The sequence below is a fragment of the Lissotriton helveticus genome, chromosome 7 (assembly GCF_964261635.1).
Source record: "Lissotriton helveticus chromosome 7, aLisHel1.1, whole genome shotgun sequence".
In the NCBI taxonomy this organism is placed as follows: domain Eukaryota; kingdom Metazoa; phylum Chordata; class Amphibia; order Caudata; family Salamandridae; genus Lissotriton; species Lissotriton helveticus.
Window position 1 is genome coordinate 1923336407 of NC_136068.1, and position 20674 is coordinate 1923357080.

Here is a 20674-nt window from a genome sequence, read left to right on the forward strand (position 1 = left end):
GGCAGCAAGACGATAACCCCTTCTATTAAGAGCGTGACAAGTGCTTCCTATCAAGTGTGTCTCTTGTAACAGAACGACATCAGGCGAAAGGCGCCGCAACAGCTGCATGACCACCCCTCTCTTTATGCGATCACCCAACCCATTCACATTCCAGCATAATACCTTCAACCCTCTACCCCCCATCCGAATCCAAAATGAACTTCCATCGCAAAACGAGCATCACACCAGTGTCAAAGATAATGAAAGTACCTTGCCTTGAAAAAGAAAAAACAAACAATCCCTAAACTCGACCCCCCCTCCCCCCAAGGTTCCCAACACAACTCCCCCCCACCCTGCACCCCTGCACCGACTCAAAAGCCAAACCAATTTGCAGTGTGCCTGTCGCCCTAGCAATTACAACATAAACTAATCTACACAAAGAAAACCCCAGAGGAGGAAAGGGTCCCGCCATCCCCGCTACCTCCGAGGATACAAACGGAATGATCAATAAAAGTCAGTGAACTCCGGCTGATCACCAGCCACCTGAGGAACCTGCACTGGCTCCCCGTCGACAAGAGGATCACGTTCCGGCTCCTCACCCACGCACACAAGTCTCTCCACGACCTGGGCCCCAAGTACCTCAACGACCGCATGACTTTCTACACGCCCACCCGCCAGCTACGGTCCACCAGCCTCACCCTCGCAGCCGTACCACGCATCCGAAGAGCCACCGCCAGAGGAAGATCCTTCTCTTACCTGGCTGCCAAGACATGGAACTCCCTCCCCATCTACCTTCGGCTGACCCAGGACCATCTCGCCTTCAGGAGACAACTCAAGACCTGGCTGTTCGAGCAGTAGCATACCCCTTCCCCCAAGCGCCTTGAGACCCTCCCAGGTGAGTAGTGCGCTATACAAATGGTATGATTGATTGATTGATTGATCACGCTGAAAATTGTTCCGGACACAGGCACCAAAATCATCTTGGTCCATCAGTCCCCCTTCCGCACCAGCAGCATGTTCCTGGCCAGCGCGGCGAGTCGGCAAAGTGTCCAACCAATCACTCACTTCCTCAGGCCTGATAAAGAAAAATGTTCGATTGTCATATTCAACACGCAGTCGGGCCAGGAATAACATAGCATATTTTAGTTCCCTGTCTCTTAGTCGCCGTTTCACACCTTGAAATCCCATACGTTGTTTCTGGACCGATTGAGAAAAATCTGGATAAAAATTCACAGCGGCGTTCTCGAACTGCGTAGGGCCGCTTGTCCGTGCCGCCTGCAAAATGGCGTCGCGATCTCTAAAGTTGAAGATCCGTGCAATAATCGGACGGGGGGGAAAACCGGGCTTCGCCTGACCCCCTGGCACTCTGTGCGCACGTTCGATGGCAAAGAATTTGCTCAGGCCCTTTGGTGCCAGATGATTAAGAATGAGGTCCTCCACTCGAAGATCAGTGGCGAGTGGACTAGATTCTTCCGGGACCCCAATAATACGCACGTTATTGCGCCGTGCACGGCCTTCAAAATCCTCCAAGCGACGAGCAAAAAAGTCATTAGCAGATCGAAGATTGCGCACTTCTGTTTGCAAGTCGGACACGTCTGTGGTAAGGCTGGATGTCTTCAGCTCTAATGACTTCACTTTCTCATTCGTCTTGGCCAAGTCAGTGCGAATGAGGTTGACATCGATAGCCACCGTGTCCAACTTCAGGGCCAAGGCTTCATACTGTTGGCCAATAGAAGACTGAATGCCAGCAATGGCGCCCATCACGTCTTGTAGTGTTAAGTCCGCCAACACAGCAGGATCATCGACAACCTCCTCCCGGGTCTTAGGTGCGCCACCAGGGGATCCTTTAGAAAGTGTATAGCGATCCATGAAGTTCGTCTGGGTAGAACCTCCACGGATGGCGGTCTTGACCTTCCGTTTCTCACCCTCAGGCTTGCCCGTCATGGCGAGTCGGGTGCCCCGAAGGGAGGCTTGGGATCTGGTCCAAATGGCTCCTTTAAATTCACACACGCCCGCTCGAAACTCAATGAGCTGGCATCGGGGCTCGTCCGATCAACAGACACACCGCATAGAGGAGGCAGTGCGCCGGAGAAACGAAACCGAAAGTGAAGTGAGGCTGTGGTCCGATCCCCGCAAGCCGTTGTTGCTACATTACGACCCGGGCACTGCCACCACTCAAGGTCCAGGCTGCTCCATGGAGAAGGCCGCAAAGTTCAAGACGGCAAAGCTCGGGGACCCTGCATCCGATTTCGACCCAAAAACCTGCTAGTACATCAGCCGGGCTGGGTCTTCAATGATCTTCCATCAAATCAGGATATTGTACAGGATAAATGCGGGAGGCAGCGAGGGTCCTCGGGAGCCCTTGGCTCACGCGGCCATCTCGGATGCGCGCGAAGCTCCTCCTCCCCAGTTAGTTAATCTTGATGTTATTTCTCAGTGTCATGTCGTTATCAGCTGCAGATAGTTAATCTTGATGTTATTTCACAGTGTCATGTCGTTATTAGCTGCAGATAGTTAATCCTGATGTTATTTTGCAGTGTCATGTCGTTATCAGCTGCAGATAGTTAATCCTGATGTTATTTCACAGTGTCATGTCGTTATCAGCTGGATATAGTAATCCTGATGTTATTTCACAGTGTCATGTCGTTATCAGCTGCGGATAGTTAATCCTGATGTTATTTCAAGTTGGCATGCCGTTATCAGCTGCAGATAGTTAATCCTGATGTTATTTCGCAGTGCAATGTCGCCGTTATCCGCTGCAGATAGTTAATCCTGATGTTATTTCACAGTGTCATGTCGTTATCAGCTGCAGATAGTTAATCTTGACGTTATTTCACAGTGTCATGTCGTTATCAGCTGCAGATAGTTAATCTTGATGTTATTTCGCAGTGCCATGTCGTCGTTATCAGCTGCAGATAGTTAATCTTGATGTTATTTCACAGTGTCATGTTGTTATCAGCTGCAGATAGTTAATCTTGATGTTATTTCTCAGTGTCATGTCGTTATCAGCTGCAGATAGTTAATCTTGATGATATTTCTCAGTGTCATGTTGTTATCAGCTGCAGATAGTTAATCTTGATGTTATTTCTCAGTGTCATGTCGTTATCAGCTGCAGATAGTTAATCTTGATGTTATTTCTCAGTGTCATGTCATCGTTATCAGCTGCAGATAGTTAATATTGATGTTATTTCGCAGTGTCATGTCGTTATCAGCTGCAGATAGTTAATCTTGATGTTATTTCTCAGTGTCATGTTATCGTTATCAGCTGCAGATAGTTAATCCTGATGTTATTTCAAGGTGGCATGCCATTATCAGCTGCAGATAGTTAATCCTGATGTTATTTTGCAGTGCCATGTCGTCGTTATCAGCTGCAGATAGTTAATCCTGATGTTATTTCACAGTGTCATGTCGTTATCAGCTGCAGATAGTTAATCTTGATGTTATTTCACAGTGTCATGTCGTTATCAGCTGCAGATAGTTAATCTTGATGTTATTTCTCAGTGTCATGTCGTTATCAGCTGCAGATAGTTAATCTTGATGTTATTTCTCAGTGTCATGTCGTTATCAGCTGCAGATAGTTAATCTTGATGTTATTTCTCAGTGTCATGTCGTTATCAGCTGCAGATAGGTAATCTTGATGTTATTTCTCAGTGTCATGTCGTTAACAGCTGCAGATAGTTAATCTTGATGTTATTTCACAGTGTCATGTCGTTATCAGCTGCAGATAGTTAATCCTGATGTTATTTCGCAGTGTCATGTCGTTATCAGCTGCAGATAGTTAATCCTGATGTTATTTGTCAGTGTCATGTCGTTATCCGCTGCAGATAGTTAATCTTGATGTTATTTCACAGTGTCATGTCGTTATCAGCTGCAGATAGTTAATCCTGATGTTATTTGTCAGTGTCATGTCGTTATCAGCTGCAGATAGTTAATCTTGATGTTATTTCTCAGTGTCATGTCATCGTTATCAGCTGCAGATAGTTAATCTTGATGTTATTTCTCAGTGTCATGTCTTCGTTATCAGCTGCAGATAGTTAATCTTGATGTTATTTCGCAGTGTCATGTCGTTATCAGCTGCAGATAGTTAATCCTGATGTTATTTGTCAGTGTCATGTCGTTATCAGCTGCATATAGTTAATCCTGATGTTATTTCAAGGTGGCATGCCGTTATCAGCTGCAGATAGTTAATCCTGATGTTATTTCGCAGTGCCATGTCGTCGTTATCAGCTGCAGATAGTTAATCCTGATGTTATTTCACAGTGTCATGTCGTTATCAGCTGCAGATAGTTAATCTTGATGTTATTTCTCAGTGTCATGTCATCGTTATCAGCTGCAGATAGTTAATCCTGATGTTATTTCAAGGTGGCATGCCGTTATCAGCTGCAGATAGTTAATCCTGATGTTATTTCGCAGTGCCATGTCGTCGTTATCAGCTGCAGATAGTTAATCCTGATGTTATTTCACAGTGTCATGTCGTTATCAGCTGCAGATAGTTAATCTTGATGTTATCTCACAGTGTCATGTTGTTATCAGCTGCAGATAGTTAATCTTGATGTTATTTCTCAGTGTCATGTCGTTATCAGCTGCAGATAGTTAATCTTGATGTTATTTCTCAGTGTCATGTCGTTATCAGCTGCAGATAGTTAATCTTGATGTTATTTCTCAGTGTCATGTCGTTATCAGCTGCAGATAGTTAATCTTGATGTTATTTCTCAGTGTCATGTCGTTATCAGCTGCAGATAGTTAATCTTGATGTTATTTCACAGTGTCATGTCGTTATCAGCTGCATATAGTTAATCCTGATGTTATTTCGCAGTGTCATGTCGTTATCAGCTGCAGATAGTTAATCCTTATGTTATTTGTCAGTGTCATGTCGTTATCAGCTGCAGATAGTTAATCTTGATGTTATTTCACAGTGTCATGTCGTTATCAGCTGCAGATAGTTAATCCTGATGTTATTTCGCAGTGTCATGTCGTTATCAGCTGCAGATAGTTAATCTTGATGTTATTTCACAGTGTCATGTCGTTATCAGCTGCAGATAGTTAATCCTGATGTTATTTCTCAGTGCCATGTCGTCGTTATCAGCTGCAGATAGTTAATGTTGATGTTATTTCTCAGTGTCATGTCGTTATCAGCTGCAGATGGTTAATCCTGATGTTATTTCGCAGTGTCATGTCGTTATCAGCTGCAGATAGTTAATCTTGATGTTATTTCACAGTATCATGTCGTTATCAGCTGCAGATAGTTAATCCTGATGTTATTTCACAGTGTCATGTCATCGTTATCAGCTGCAGATAGTTAATCCTGATGTTATTTTGCAGTGCCATGTCGTCGTTATCAGCTGCAGATAGTTAATCTTGATGTTATTTCTTAGTGTCATGTCGTTATCAGCTGCAGATGGTTAATCCTGATGTTATTTCACAGTGTCATGTCGTTATCAGCTGCAGATAGTTAATCTTGATGTTATTTCACAGTGTCATGTCGTTATCAGCTGCAGATAGTTAATCCTGATGTTATTTCGCAGTGCCATGTCGTCGTTTTCAGCTGCAGATAGTTAATCCTGATGTTATTTCACAGTGTCATGTTGTTAATATCAGCTGCAGATAGTTAATCCTGATGTTATTTCACAGTGTCATGTCGTTATCAGCTGCAGATAGTTAATCCTGATGTTATTTCACAGTGTCATGTCGTTATCAGCTGCAGATAGTTGATCCTGATGTTATTTCGCAGAGTGATGTCCTTGCGAATCCTTCTCCCCAGCTTCTCTTTCGTCCTCAACTGAGGGTCATTGTTTTCAGTCCAAGGTACTGATCACCTCAGTTTGCCCGCACTGACTCCCCAGGAGACAGCTTTCCACCTGTCCTTGTGCTCCAGGCCCCAGAGCACCTGTCCTTTGAGTCATATACCACTCCGGAGTGTGTCTGATGGGGCCCTTGCACATAGAGACTCTTCGAACTCAGCAGCACCCACAGCATGAGCATGAGGCAGGGCCCCCCTGCAAAATGTGAGGAGGGGCCCTATGTCTCCCATATCTCACAGATATTCATTGGCCCTTGGCTGAATGATGGGCCCCCTGCACAATGTGATGAGGGCCCCTAATTCTCCCATATCTCAAAGATATTAATAGGCCCGTAGCTGAATGGCCCCCCCTGCAGATCGTGATGTGGGGCCCCTATGTCTCTCATATCTCACAGATATTCATTGGCCCTTGGCTTAACGGGGCCCCCTGCACAATGTGATGAGGGCCACTATGTCTCCCATATCTCAAAGATATTTATTGGCCCTTGGGTGAATGGGCCCCCCTCCAGAATGTGATGAGGGGCCCCTATGTATCCCATACCTCACAGATATTCATTGACCCTTGGCTGCACAGGCCCCCCTCCAGAACGTGATGAGGGGCCCCTATGTCTCCCATATCTCACAGATGTTCATTGGCCTGTGGCTGAATGGGTCCCCCTGCACAATGTGATGAGGGGCCCCTATGTCTCTCATACCTCACAGATATTCATTGGCACATGGTCACATGGTTGAGCTGGCCCCATGCATAATGTGATGAGGGGCCCCTATGTCTGTCATATTTCACAGACATTCATTGGCCCTTGGCTGAACGGGGCCCCCCTCCAGAATGTGATGAGGGGCCCCTAAGTCTCCCATATCTGACAGATATTCATTGGCCCTTGGCTGAATGCCCCCCCCCCTCCAGAATGTGATGAGGGGCCCCTGTGTCTCCCATATCTCACAGATATTCATTGGCCCTTGGCTGAACAGGCCCCCCTCCAGAATGTGATGAGGGGCTCCTATGTCTCTCATAGCTCACAGATATTCATTGGCCCTTGGCTGAACGCACCCCATGCACAATGTGATGAGGGGCCCCTATGTCTCTCATACCTCACAGATATTCATTGGCCTGTGCCTGAACGGGCCCCATGCACAATGTGTTGAGGGGCCCCTATGTCTCGCAGCTCACAGATATTCATTGGCCTGTGCCTGAACGGGCCCCATGCACAATGTGTTGAGGGGCCCCTATGTCTCTCATATCTCACAGATATTCATTGGCCTGTGCCTGAACGGGCCCCATGCACAATGTGTTGAGGGGCCCCTATGTCTCTCATACCTCACAGATATTCCTTGGCCCTTGGCTGAACGGGCCCCCCTCCAGAATGTGATGAGGGGCCCCTATGTCTCTCATATCTCACAGATATTCATTGGCCCTTTCCTGAACGGGACCCATGCACAATGTGATGAGGGGCCCCTATGTCTCACAGATCTCACAGATAGTCATTGGCCCTCTGCTGAATGGGGCCCTCTGAAGGGCCGGCGCCTGCCGCACCACAGGGGTGCAATGGCCTACATTACACCGCAGGCGTGAGCATGGAAAGGGGCTGCCACCCGTCCGGCATGTGTATTTACAGGGCTCATCCCAGTGCCCAGATGTTAGCTCCTCTGTCTGCCCTGATGAAGGCTGGCTGAGGACTTCAAAGACGTGGTTTCTTGCAGAACAGCAGTGACCAATGAAAGAAAGTGGGGGGTGTTGGCGTCTGCATCCCAGCGTCTAATGGCATCACATAACAGGCAGCCAGTGATGCCTTTTGTCAACAGATGTGTCAAGACATCTGTTCGCTCACACCTTGCCTCCACACTCAGCAGGCCTCGGGCACGCCCCTAAAGGTACCAAGAGATAAGGCATTATGGGCAAGATTGAACCCACTCTTCAAAGCAGAAACTGTCCTCCATTTAGACCCTTTTACAGGTAGCCCGCCCCGACCACGCCTCCGTTCTCACACTAGAAATATGATAAATATTGACCGTTCGCTGTTAGTTTGCCATATGGCTATATTTACTTTGACGTAAATAGGACATAAAAAGGGCTGAATAAAAAAGAAAACAGAATGCTATAGCTCATTACACTGGTGCACTAGGCAATACGTGTATACAATGGATAAAATGAATTGTGCAGTTTGTTGCAGTAGTAAGAAAAGGTACATTACTTTTAAACAGGTATTTTTCTTTGATTTTGCAATTTCTAATAAGTTGTGCTACCTCTCCCTTCACCCCCGTGCAACAAAAGTTAACATTTGAAGCAGGAGTTTCCAATGTTTATTAGAACATTGGAATGTTGGGAGCTCCATTGTAAACAATGGAGGGCTCCGGGCTTATAATGGCTGGTATAAGCCGGGAGCTCCAACATTACAATGTTTCTTTGTTCACAGCTCTGGCTGTGAACAAAGGCTTCAGGGAGCCCGAGGGGATTCCAATCCCCTCACGCTCCCATAAGGCTTTGTTTTTTTTGTTAGAACATTCTGTCCTCTAGTGACAGAATGTTCCAATAGCCTTATAGCCCTTCGTAGATGGGCTATACCGCTATTAAATAGCCGGTATAGCCCTCTACGGCGGGCTATAAGGCTATAATATAGCTTTGTAGCCCGCCGTAGAGGGTTATACTGGCTATTAAAGGGCCTCTCCAGCGTTAAACAAGGGAGAGGTACTTTAATAGCTGGTATGGCCCAGCGAGGAAGGGCTATAAGGCTATTAGAACATTCTGCCTTTAGACGGCAGAATGTTCTAACAAAAAAAAAACAAAGCCTTATGGGAGCGCGAGGGGATTGGAATCCCCTCAGGCTCCCTGAATCCTTTGTTCAGAGCCAGAGCTGTGAACAAAGAAACATTGGATTGTTGGAGCTCCGGGCTTATACCAGCCATTATAAGCCCGGAGCCCTCCATTGTTTACAATGGAGCTCCCAACATTCCAATGTTTGAATTTTCGAGGAATCTCAATTTTCACTAAATTAACGAACAGTCTATTTCTTTCATCAGTCCAAGAGTTGGCATCATAGGAAAAAAATCCTTTCCACAAAGTTCTTGTTGGTACTGGGGCGAAGAGAATAAACTGGATCCGCGTTACCAATGGGTCTTGCATTTTGTTGCGTTCTGTGGAAAAATACTTTTCATAAGATCAGTGGGTTCGTACCTTTTAAAGACGCTAGCTTTATTGAACTGGATCGGGTGGGTGGCGGGGGCTGGGGGGCTGTGCTCATCGCCAGCAAATGTCATCTCCGAACAGGTGTAAAATTTGCACAAAATGGAAAACGAATCATCGGATCCTAGATGCAAATCGAAGCAGCTGTGTCTTCCTTCAATGAGACCTGCGTGCAAAGATCCTATTACACAATAATCACATACCACTCCACTCTTTATTAGCAAAAAGGCCACTTTATTAAGACAGGTTTGTAGTATAAACTTCATAAAATACAAAGGCACGGTAAATAACTCAATGTCACTAACACATGAGAAAATCTAACCGTTCCCCCCACCTCAAACCCCCAACTCTGTTTGTTTCAAGAAAAAAAACCCATGCTCTTCCTCCTTTCCTCACTCTTCCTTCCTTCCCCGCCTTTTCCTTGCATACCCCAATCTCACGACCTCCCCGATCAAGCATCCAAAATCGCTCTGCTCGAGTGTTGTTCTAAGCCTCATCATTTACTCTTCACCTCCCCTGTGTTCTGTCCTCCCCCCGAGGGATGGATAAACCCACTCTAGACTGTCCAATCCCCAAAAAACCACCTACTAAGCTCAACAACTACAACCTGTCTTAACGTGGCAAGTAATAAACTTTTCTTACTTGACCTTAAACACTAAAATCTTCAGAAATGCACAAAATACTGAAAGTTAAAAAGTCAATGAGTGACAAAAAATTATTCGCCTAAGGGTGAGTGAATGGGTCACTATAAAATTGTTAACCTCCCCTTGGAACTGCCTCAGCAAGTGCCTTCCTGCTAAAATAATCTAACCATATAACCTACCACTAAGCCCCGCCCACTCTACCTGCCTCTCCTATCCCGTTATGTGGCCCGTTCCATTTGTGCGAATTCACCCAGGGGGAGACAGACTGAAGCCTCACTCCCCCTGTGTCCCTGCATCGCACAATAATCACATACCACTACACTCTTTATTAGCAAAAAAGGCCACTTTATTAAAACAGGTATGTGGTATAAACTTCATGAAATTCAAAGACATGGTAAATAACTTAACCTCACCAATACATGAGAAACTGTAACCGTTCGCCCCATCCTGAAACGCCCCAATCTGCTCAGCATTGTTTCAAGAAAAAAAACATCCTCTTCTACCTTTTCCCATTCTTCCTTCCTTCCCAACCTTTTCCTTGCACACGCCAATCTCTCGATCTCCCCATCAAGCATCCAAAATCGCTCTGCTCTAGCGTTGTTTAAAGCCACCTCATTCACTCTTCACCTGCCCAGTGTTCCGTCCCCATCCCACCGAGGGATGGATAAACCCGCTCCAGATTGCCCACCCCCCCAAAAAAACCGCCACCCAGGAAAACCGAAGAGTTTTCCTGCCCCAACTAAATGCTGCTGAATATCTTGTGCTTTTAATTACTTGCTGGAGCCAGCAAATGATATGTGTGCCCCATTGTAGAAGCATAACACCTCTGGTGTGTGAGGGAAAAAAATCCTGAAAAGGAACTCTCCCCCTTCCTCCTCTTAGCATAGTCTGTTTCACACACCATTCGCCGTGTGACCCCCGCACCCGAGGCCTCTTTTGTTTGTTTCATGATAAATTAACACCATCATCGCGAAACATATGATCATTGTTTACATATAAATTTGCATGGAACAGAACTGAAATGCCCATATTAGAACAGAAAACATACACTGTCCTATTCAATTTTCTTCATGTCTCCTCAATTGCTGTATGACTCCTTGCTCCTCTCCATAATAATCCACATTTGTAAAGTGCGAACAATCACCCGTAAGGGTCTCTAGGCGCTGGGGCCGTCGGGAAGATTAAGCGAGCTATTGCTCAGAGTCACATGGTGCTGGGCTAATCTGCCGCTGGTGCCAGGGATCGAACCGTGATCCCTGGGATCACGTGAACCGTGGAGTGGTGTGGCTCACTGGTTAGAGGCGGCAGACCCGTAAGCAGAGAACGCCCCGGGACCAGGGTTCAATTCCCGACGCGGCAGGGTCGTGGACCAGGGTCAAAATGGAGGCGATAATTCTCGCCTCTGTGCCTACTCGGCAACTCTGGGCATTAAGCTTGCCTCATCTCTACAACGGCCCCCCACAGACGCCGGGGATGCCTGGTTTCACCTTGGAGATAACCAGAAAGGGACCATCTCACTGGGAAAACCAGGAGGGGTCCCCCAGCGGTCTTCAGCGCCAGGATACTCCTTGGAGTCGCAGTGCGCTTTACAAGTACACCCACATCCCCAGATTCCGGAGTCAGTCCCCCTGGCTGCGGCGCCACACCTCTCCACTGCTTTCGTGGTATAAATTCAGTCCAAATTAAGCACGCACCTCCCCAGTTATTTTTGATAACAGTTAAATCCACTTTCATTTGCTTTATTAATGTCAAACCTGATGACTGGAATACATCGTTCTCACCTAAATGAATTACTAACATATTCGGACGCCCCCTTACCGAACAAAGTTCATCTAAAATAGACAACAAACTGCCCCAACACACCCCACCTTTATCCTTCCCATAACACTTCATGTCTATTACTTGGTAGTCCAAGGGCACAACCATAAATTTGCGTAAAGAGTTGCCCATTTTTTGAGAGAATGTCCCACCATCCAAGTTATCACCTTTACCAACAATGGACCATGAATGCAACCTAGTTTAAAGAGTAAAATGGAATAAGCAAAAAAGAAAAAAAATTGTTAACCAAAAGCAGAAGGAGTTCACTTTCTAACGTTTTTTTCACAAGATTTTGTGAGAGATACCTCCTCAAGAAGCCCAAGGCGGACCCCAAGGACCTCAAGAACTTCCGGCCCATCTAAACATACAATTGACCCGCCAACTTGAAGACAACAACATCTTGGACCCATCCAAGTCCGGATTCAGATGAAACCACAGCACCGAGACAGTCCTCATCACCGCCACAGACGACATCAGGCGCCAACTAGACAACGGAGAAACATCAGCCCTCATCCTCCTGGACCTGTCAGCCGCCTTCGACATGGTCTGCCATCGCACTCTAAAGACACGCCTCCTGGAAGCCGGAATCCAAGAGAAGGCCCTTGACTGGACCACGTCCTTCCTCTCCGGCAGAACCCAGAGCGTCTGCCTCCCACCCTTTCGATCCGAAGCCACTGACAACATCTGCCGCGTCCTCCAGGGCTCATCCCTCAACCCGACGCTGTTCAACATCTACATGGCCCCCCTCGCACAAGTGGCCCGCCATCAAGACCTCAACATCATCTCCTATGCCGACGACACTCAGCTCATCCTCTACCTCACTAAGGACCCGCACACAGCAAAAACAAGCCTCCACGAGGGAATGAAGGCCGTCTGAAACTGAACTCGGACAAGACGGAGGTCCTCATCCTCTGACCCACCCCCTCAGCCTGGGACGACTCCTGGTGGCTGACTGCACTAGGAGCACCCCCAACACCCACCAACCACACACGCAACCTAGGCATCCTTGACTCCTCCCTCTCCATGTTGAAGCAGGTCAACGCCGTCTCCTCCTCCTGCTACAACACCCTCCGCATGCTTCGCAGGATCTACAAGTGGATCCCGACTGAAACAAGAAGAACGGTGATACAAGCGAAGACCGAAGTGTTGCCCATCACCAGCTCGGGACACCCGTGGAACGATAGCTTCTGGCCAAAGGAGTTGGGCAGGACCCCGGCACCAGCTGCGGTGGTGAAAAGCCTGGGCATCCACATTGATGGTAATCTTTCTATGAAAAATCAGGTGTCGTCGGTGGTGGGTACGTGTGTTGGCCTCCTTAGGCAGTTGCGCAAAATCTCGCAGATGCTGTCCTTTTCTACCCTAAGAACTGTGGTGTCGGCAACAATTCTAGGCCGTCTCGACTACGGAAATTCTCTTTATGTAGGACTCCCCCAGCAACAACTCTCAAGACTGCAAATTGTGATGAATGATGCAGCGAGATTGATTTTTGGAAAGTCTAGAAGAACACATGCCTCTCCTCTCCTATGCCAACTACATTGGCTTCCAATTAGGCAGAGGATTTTATTCAAAGGTATGTGCATTGCGCATAAGGCAGTCTATGGCAATGCTCCCAGTTATATTAAAGCTAGGCTGGTACAATACTTTCCAAAAAGAAAGTTGCGTTCATCTGAGGATTCGCTTTTGATCTGCCCTCGCTATCGCATGGCTACCTGTGGTGGACGTGCCTTTTCAACTACTTTACCGGCAGCTTGGAATAAATTACCTCTCTGCCTACGGAAAGAACCGAATCTATTGCCTTTTAGGCGAAAGCTAAAAACGATCCTCTTCCAAGAAGCTTGGGGCTTGATATAATTTGGGTACCTATCTTTTTGCACTGATCAGTTTTCACACTACAAGCGCTTAGAGACCTACTGGTGATAATTGCGCTATATACATTGAATAAATTGAAATTGAATAAATAAATAAGCCCTCATCAGCAGCAGACTGGACTATGGCAACGTACTCTACGCAGTAATCCCATCCAAACACCTATGACGACTACAACGCATCCAAAACGCCTCTGCCCGACTGATCGTCATCGTCCCCCGCTGCAGCCACATCACCTCCCACCTGAGAGACGTACACTGGCTCCCTGTCTACAAGAGGATAAATGGCCATAAAAGGAAATCCCTGCTAATTTCCCAGCAATGTCCTCATGTAACGTAACTGGTGCTATGTAAAGCGCTCTGATACCTGATTCAGTTCGGGTCTAGTTCGCGCTATATAAAACTCTTAAAAAAAAAAAATTATTGTGTGTGACAAACCTTATTGTGGAGAAGTGTGGCTCAATGGTTAGAGCGGCAGACCCTGATGCAGAGGTCTGGCCCGGGAACCACGATTCAATTCCCGCGGGTCTTGGGCTCAATTTTCTCGGACCTGATCATTCTTGCCTCGGTGAGTATTATAATCATGGGTCCCACTCTGCAACTCTGGGCAATAGCTTGCTTAATCTCCACAACAGCGCTGGGATGCCTATCTTCACCTTGGGGGTGCCCAGGAGTAGGCATTTCACAGGGAAAAGCCAGGAAGGGTTCCACAGCGGTATGAGTGCAGCGCCAGGACACCTCTGGGTATAAGTGCGCTATACAAGTACGAATTCATTCATTTTATTGTATCAATTGGAACACCAACTCTAGTATAATCTGTTCCTTTTTCAACCAAAGATTTGTGTTACCAGTACTTAAGAATTCTCTCCATGCTTGTTGATAACTCCGTCTTGTGGATGCAGCTAATGATTTTTCTACCAGTTCGACTATCCTCATTCCCCTCAGGCGCAAAACATAATACGTACAGGGACGCGAGGAGGAGGATGACGGAAGAAGAGAGACACTGCGGCGAGGAGGAGGGTAAGCAGAAGAGACGGTAAGTGGTTGAAATTTGTTTTTTAATTAAGGGGGCTCGTACTCCGCTCTGCCACGGAGCCGGAGTTTTGGGGCAACTTTGCATTTCCAGTGGTGTGCGGAGATGGTAAAACTCCGCAAAGTCTGCTGGCGGAGCGGAGTACTCGTCCCGGGGTTACCTGTGAGGGCTTTCTTGTAATTGCATGCTCGGCTTAAAATTCATGAAGGTTTTCTACCTCGCATGTCGGCCTACTGTGTAGCTGGATCTGGGTGACAAAAACCTTTTCCTGTTTGGCACTGTACACGTGTACTATAAATATCATCATTATTGCAAAAGGGTTGCAGTGTCTTTGTGCAATCAAGAACGTGAGCAGTTAACTCATACCATTTATGAGTGAGTGCCGAAATGGCCACATTCCTGGTTCTGGATGTATGACAGTACAACGCATGCTTTTACATTGCATGCCTTTACAACGCTGTTTTTACAACGCATGCCTTTACAACGCATAGTGCTTTGGGGCGCTGGATAGTGAATAGTTTAATTTACTATTCCAACTCCAGTCCCCGTGGATAGTAGGGAAGGTGTTGGATAGTAAATTAAAACTATTCCCTATCCTAGAGCGCCCCTCAGTGCAATGCGTTGTAATGGTTTGCGTTGTAAAAGTTGCGTCGTAAAGGCATTGCGTGGTAAAAGTTGCGTTGTAAAGGATGTTTCCCCCTGTTCTCTCACAGCAGAGCAAGCGCCTCTCATCTGCTCTTCGGGTGGTATTGTGCAGTGGGCGTGTGTGTTCTACTAGAATAGAAAGGGTGGCGAGCACAGGTTTCGTGTGGCTCTGGGGCAGAGCATTTTATGGAGCAGGTTACAGAGGTGCAAGTTTCACCATGTGGAAACATATTTATTGCCGCTCCAAAGTGCATTCTCGCTATGAAAATATTATAACAATAAACCTACCTAATGACGAAAAACGACAAATATGCTTCTCAATCAGCATGGCGTGCTAATGCATGTTGCCGAAAAAGGGCATGCCATTGTGTAGTATCCTGGCCTGACATGGGCAATGCTGTGTCAGTAGAACCCTGCATCAGTGATGCAATATGGAATGTTGGGAGCAGTAAATGTCAGTTAGATTGGAGCTGAGTGCCTGGTTAGGTGCTCCTGGTGGGGCTATTATCCTGTTACTTCTTATCTACTAATAAACACCACCTACATGTATCTGGTCTGGTATCCTGTGTCTTCCTATCTACACCTGGACCTGTGGGACAAGCCCACTACACATTGTTTTCTTAATTATTTGTATGGTTTTATTTAAATGATCCAATGTATTTCAGTCATTTTTAGGACCTGGCTGCACACAGCTGTGTCTGGGCAGACATATTGTTTCCAAATCCATAATATAAACTTAGAGTGGGCTTTGGGTCAGCCCCCTGCTCATGATTGGATGGCGTTTGTTGTCAATCGCAGGTCAATGCTCTGATTTGCTCCCCTCCATCACACTGACAGGCTCCTACGGTGCTCTCCCCACCGGTACCAAGGCATTTTGTTTGTTTTTGGGGGGGCTGGTGGAAACCATTCTGCGCCTGGCACTCTGTTTGGGGGGCATACGTTTACTGCCCTTTTGCACTTTTCAGTCGCTTTTGTGAGCAGAGTGCTATTTTTTCCTTTTTAAAAATTGTTCGTGATTCTAGCCGCTTGATTTTACGTATTGGTTACTCTTTAATGGGCTTTCTATAGGCAGCGCTCTAATCTTTGCATGTGCCCAGACTATAAAACTATGGCCCCAGCGACATCTGCTCCATGTACGGTGTCTGGCTGCATGCATCTACAGTGTAGGTGCCAGGGCTTTATTGTCACTCAAACGTGCAGAGAGACAGAAAATGTTTATAGAGGGGTCGCTGGCAGTGATACAACCCTCTCTCCTCTCCTAAACAAGGCTGAACAGAGGCGTTTACTGTTCGTTTGCAAAGATGATTTGATTGTTACACGACTTCATTGAAAAACTCATCCCACAGTACTTGGAACTCATTTATTGCTGAAGTGAACACCGTTTCCGAGACATCATATATTTAATCAGTGTTGCCAAGGAACCACCTCTGTGTTGCAGGAGTCAAGAATTGGGCAATGCTTATGCTCTGCGCCTACTGCGTCATTATTACTGACAGCACAGAGGTGCACAGTGGTGTTTCCTTCACCAAAACGTTTTTTAGGGAGATAAATGACGTACATTTTATGCATGTAAGCACAATGCTTTCTCAAAAAACTAGTAATGACACTTTTACGGAGTTTCTTTAACTTATGTTGCACAACTGCTTACTAACTTAAAACTTACAACAACATAAAAATATTATTAATCAGAAAGGCAAAGTTAATGCATTTACAAATGCTTGTTTTAGGTTTCTCCAACATGGCGCTTGGGCTATGCTTGTGATTTTATGTTTTGCCTGCACTGAGCTTGCGCTGTGCTTGTGAAACTCATTGTATTTGTTATATCTTAAAAGGGCCTTATATCAGACCTTTACTTTTCATTTGTCTGTGGGTTTGGCACTTCAGTTTTTACTTGTTTCTATTGATTGAGCGTTGTATTTCCTTTACCAATGCTTGTTTTTTTTGGGTGTGCTTCTCTTATCATTTTCCGAGGCCTGATTACTCCTTCTCATCCGCCTCTCATCAGCTTTGATGGCTGGTACTACTGTCTCTGATGCATCTGAAGAATTCTTTTCATGGCAGCACACCTTCCAACATTTCTCCTACATATTAATTGTTTACTTATCTGCACATTAAACTTTCCCTAGCTCCGACGCCCGGGACTCCATTCCGCTTATCTTACAATGCAATTACCAATGCTTGTTTGATGTTCCTAATTCACACCTCATTAAATCCTGCTGTGCTGCTTGAATGAGGTGAAGCAGCTCAGCAGGAAAGTTTAAAGAAGTGAACTTATGTCCCTGTTTCTTAGAGAGACGGTTGAAATGTGAGCCAGCACAACACTATGATTAATTTGCAGGTTCATTCAACCCTCCCTTAAAAACCAGGACATTTCTTTTTTTTAGACAAAAGTGTTGGGATGCTGGGACAGTCCTTCAAAAACCAGGACTGCCCGGGCAAAATCAGAACGTCTGCTCCCCCTACCATGGCAGAGACGAACGGTAGCAAACTAGGTTTAATCTGTGAACTTGAATTTTCCTGAGACGAGATGCTTTAATATAGCCTTATAGCCCGCCGTAGAGGGCTATACCGGCTATTAAAGGCCCTCTTCAGCGTTAAAGGCAAGAGCTGAAGGCGAGGGCCTTTAACAAGGGAGAGGGACTTTAATAGCGGTATAGCCCATCTACGAAGGGCTATAAGGCTATTAGAACATTCTGGTAGCTTTGAGAACAATTGTAACTACACTGCAGTTGGATTTAGTCACCTCACCCACCTTCAGATATTGAAGTGCATACAGGTTACACAATCCAATTAGAATATCACACTTACCAAATTGAGAGAAAACAAGAACATGGTTTTAGGGCAGGGGTAAAATGTAAGCCTTGGCAAAAACTCGTCGTCGGCAGAGTGCGTTATATAAATGCCATTCGCTGTGATTTTCAGAGCCAGGTGCTTGTCCACACTGTGCAATCATTGCGAACGGCACCATGCACAGTGCAAGCAGGAGCTGGTTCCTTTCTAACGCTCGAGTAGATTTTTACTCTATCGGCAGCTTTCTCAACCCGAATGGCTAGTTTCTCAACACGAGAGGTCACAAGCATACGCGACCACTCGCAATGGGAAATCTGACCGCCCATGTTGAGAAATCTCGCCGGGAGGTTGATTTTCCATGCTCGCCAACTTGATGTTGATGATCGCGGAGCAGAGTTCACATCCCAGGCTTAGACATCTAATAAATTAAAAATGTAAACTAAGGACATTTAAAAAAAAAAAGACAATAATACTGAGTAGGAGTTCTCCTTTGAAAGGTAGGACGGTTAGGTCTGGCCATCACAGCTATGTTTTGTGAACCATCTGACCTTCACAACATAGAATTGCAGAGATTCCCAGTTCCCCATGCGAGAAGCCTGGCTATTTCACATATCCGTATAATCCTGGTTTTATAAATTCCAGAGGACTACAAAACCCAGCATGCAATGCAAAATGGTCCTGTATAAATTATGCATTAAACTGTAAAATTTGAGAGCTATGAAAGTGAGTGAAACATTGACATAGAGGGAAATAAATCAGATGCAAACTTGCCAACACACTGAAGATTCTTGATTTAGGATTTGATCGAAGCCGTGGCTCATGCAGGTAAGAGCAATGGGGCGGTGGGGCCGGGTGGGGTGGGGGGGGATTTCGACAGACGACTAAGAGGGAAAATTAATTATTTATTTCATTTTCCCTCGTGGTTGATGTCGAATTCCCCCCACCCCCAACCTGGTCCCACCACTCTTACCTGCACGGGCCACAGCTGTTTGATGACAAATCTGACATTGCCCCTGCCAGCGCCTTAAGACACTCATGGGTGAGTAGCAGTGCTGTACAAACCCTGATTACTTGCTTGATTGGCATCTTCATCCACATCTCATGCTATATTGTGATGTGACGTGCTTGCTGTGATGCGATTGGAGCACGCCTGCGAACCTCACGCTTACACCAACTATGCCAGTCATAGGCTCCGCCTCACCCAGCGCTCTTTCAGCTACGCATATTAACCAGAGGAAATACCTGCCTGTCCATTCAAGAGCAGTTTGGGCCTCCTAAGGGGTAAGAATGAAAGAGCTATGTAAATTCCAATATAGCTCAACTGAGTGAAACATTGAGTAAAATATCTGGCCGGAGTACACGTCAGCACTTCAATTTTTTAAAAGTTTTTCTGATGCAATACAGTACAACAATGAAATAATATTGACAGATATTTATTCTTTTCTTTTGAGATACCAACAAGTTAGGTTAATTTCTCACATCTATTGCGTAGAATATATAAAAACAAATACAGAAAAAAATACAGCATTTTTTAAACGGCAACAGGCGGGTAAACTATGCACATTTTTCAGGTTTTGCAAATTGTACTCAGAGCTCTCAAGTTTTCACTGTTTTTGGAATGTGAAAAATGTGAAATGTGAAAAATGCAAATTAGATGTAGACTAGATATAATTATGGCAAAACCAAACTACAGTAGAACTGTAGATTAGAAAGTCCCTATCTAGCAGCACTGGATTTATAATATATCCAAGTGCACAGATTACATGTGGAAAGTGCACCACCCCAAAATGAAATATGAAACACTAGTATTTGTAAAGCGCACAGCTACCTCCGAAGTGATGTCCCGGCGCTGAGGGTCGTCGGGAAGATTAAGCGAGCCCCTGCCCAGAGTCACATGGTGCTGGGCTAACCTGCCGCCGGCGATAGAACCGTGACCCCCGTTGTCCGGAGTCAGGCACCCTGGCCGATGCGCCACACCTCTTCCACAAGAGCTGGGACATGTCCGGAGTGGCTTCTCCTTTCGACTGAATGGGGCATATTACCAAGGGCCTTAATTTTTCCCGCTAAAGCGGTGATAATTGTATCGCCCTATTACCAAGCTGTCGCTAACACCAGTTAGCGACAGCTAGTAGGAGATAGCGGGCATTTAGGTGCCCACTTTGCATGTCAGCGATAATTATCGCTAATGACATGCAAAGTGGGCGTGCCAAGATGTTAGCGACTGGAAACAGTCGCTAACATCTCTATCTCCTATTACCAACTTTTGGAAATAATTGCGCTTATCTCCAAAAGCTAACGCCTGTCCAGAGCTGTTCTTAGCCAAGTTATCCAATGGTAGGTGGATAACATGGCTAAGAGCATTTGCTCGTTAATGCATGAATATCGCTGACTTTACAGCGATATTCATGCATTTCGGCCGAATTTTATCGCTTAGGAGATAAACCTTGATAATAGCAAGGTTCCTAAGCGATAAAAATCGGCGGAGCTCGGCGATATTAATATTGCCGCTAAACCAACATAGCGATAATTATCGCTAGTTGTTGGTAATATGCCCCAATGTACTTAGGGGATCCGCAATTGAGGGATGGCTTCGTTCAAACATTCTAGCTCTAAGGATCTTCTCTGCCCTTACCTCTGAACAGAGCCCCATCTAGAGCCTGCAGCTAATTCTTCTCACGAAGTGCGACATTCATTGTGGTGTGATGAAACTACCAGTCCGGCTTCCAATCATGTGACTCTAACTCACTGTCTCACAATGACTCAAGCTTGACAACATGTCTGGAAGCTGAGAGAGGGGCTTTTATCATAAGCTATGGCTTCAGAATTTCCTAAATGTCAAGGTTGAGCTTACTTTTTGTAGCAAAACTGTACAGACCTTTTCTTTAGCTCTCTCTAAAACACCACATAGAGACATTTATTATT